The sequence below is a fragment of the Arachis ipaensis genome, chromosome B01 (genome assembly GCF_000816755.2).
Source record: "Arachis ipaensis cultivar K30076 chromosome B01, Araip1.1, whole genome shotgun sequence".
NCBI classification, from domain to species: domain Eukaryota; kingdom Viridiplantae; phylum Streptophyta; class Magnoliopsida; order Fabales; family Fabaceae; genus Arachis; species Arachis ipaensis.
The window spans coordinates 3,018,488-3,020,573 of record NC_029785.2 but is presented as its reverse complement, the minus strand read 5'-3'; the positions used below and the strand labels follow the sequence as shown (position 1 = coordinate 3,020,573).

General features: G+C 28.1%; 1 protein-coding gene across 1 annotated transcript in view; it reads left to right on the top strand.

Annotated features, from left to right (window-relative positions):
* Positions 1-308, top strand: part of LOC107642946 (phosphatidate cytidylyltransferase 4, chloroplastic) — a gene marked incomplete in the record, with an annotated part of 5,715 nt that extends 5,407 nt beyond the window's left edge. Inside the window, 1 exon segment of the mRNA XM_016346500.2 lies at positions 1-308.

Below are 2,086 nucleotides of genomic sequence, written 5' to 3'. Positions count from 1 at the left end.
GTTCTGAATCTTAAAATGAGGTCACTGATATTAGGACTAATCAAAGTGGTAGCATTCATTGGTTGTACTGTGACCTGTAAAAAATTAATCACAATTCATTTTGCAAAGAAAAAAAAAAGATCGCTTGTGGTTGCCCCAGCTATTTGTTCTAGCTAGCCATAGAAGGAATCATTTGTGGTAGTAATTTTTCACATTTAGTTATTGTTTCCGCATTTATTTACTAGTCTCAATTGTATTTTAGCAAGACTGAAATATATTTTTCTGTATTAATAAAGGACCTGTGAGTATACATTAAAATTCAGAATTCACATCAAGAGAATATTTTCCTTCCAGATTTCTTTAAGGCATCACTGCTTGGTGTGTACTTGTTTTACAAAGAATGTTTTAATCATAGTTATCAGAACCGAACCGGTAATTGACCCGGTCATACGACTGGGTCACTGAGTTACTGGTTCAACCGGTGAATCACTGATTTACCCGGTTGACCCGTTCATAATTAAATAAAAATATAAAATTATAAAAATAAAATTAGAATTAAAAATTAAATACATATTTTCAAAAATATATTAATAACAATTAAATATCAATTCTTAGATATAATTTATAATACAAAAAAAGATAATAAATTTGTTATTAATACAAAATATTTTTTCAATTTTAATAAATAAAAAATAAAAGATAACACAATCAATATTAATATATCAATATATTTGTATACTATGTGTTGTTACTTGTTTGGTATCCATGTAAATTCATACGTTAAAAAATAAATAAAAAATAAAAAATCATTACGTTTTGTTATATATATAATGTTTGTCATATTCATAAGTAAGAATCAAGTTTGCCACAGTGGCAAGGGAAAGATTGGGTTTTGGCGCAGCTCTGCGTTCGAAACCTGCATTCAACAATTTTGGGCACAAGTGGGCACTCCTACGATGGTTCGGCGTACCGTGGACCTGCGGCAGGTTTAGTTCGATCTGACGCGTGAACTGGCCGGTTTTTAATGGATTTGACCATCGTTGACCGGTTCGAATGCTTATTCGGTCCAATCTACCAATCGGACCGGCTAGACTACCGATTCATTGGTTTTTTGGTCAAACTGATCGGTCCGGTCCGATTCTGATAACTATGGTTTTAATTCCGAGTCTTTATAAAAGCAAGTAGAATGTTTTTATGAAATGAGTTTGTCATCTGTTTTACTTCTACTTAAGTATATTTTATTGATGTAGTACCATAACTTTTTATCAGCTCATTAACCTGCTAATCAATAGAAGTTTTTTTTGTAATAAATGTCTCTTGTGATAATAAAACAATCACAATAAAGATTATTACAATAATGCCAATACCAGCCATTGATATACCCGCATATATACATTGAAGTGAGAAATAATTACAAAATAGAAATTTAAATTTAAAAAAATGCCATAACTGAAAACTAACTCTTTTTCTCTCTCTCTCTCACACACATATATCAAAAAGTGACTATATGTCACTAGCATTACTTCTCTTCTACCATTATATGCATCCTAAAATATTAAATGCATACTAAAAATTAGTCGGTATATGTCTATTAAACTATATTAAAGGAGAGTCCAAAGTAATGTTATAGTGGATAAATCACATATAAGATCTCAAGTTTCATAAAAAATTAATATGTCATCCATTGTAACAACATAACAAAATATTTATTTTAAAATTATATTTATACTATCATAGAGAATAGTATTTATATAATCAATCTAACATTAATCTCACATACTAAACTATCTAAGTCAATGGGTTATAGCTCAAATGGCATAGTCTCCCCATACTCAATTAAGAGGTTGTGGGTTCGAATCTCCTATCTTTGATAAAAAAAAAATCTAATTCTAAATAAAAATGTAGTATAAAAACGTTAATTCATATTAATAGTCTAAATTCTAATATTGCATATCCTATTTAGAGAATAAATTTTATTTTATAAAAATCTATTTATTTATTTATTTATCTATCTATTAATTTATTATAATGTATAAAAAAATCAAGTAATAACACAATAATTTCTTGGCATATTAGATAACATTACATTAATTAGGGATATAAATAT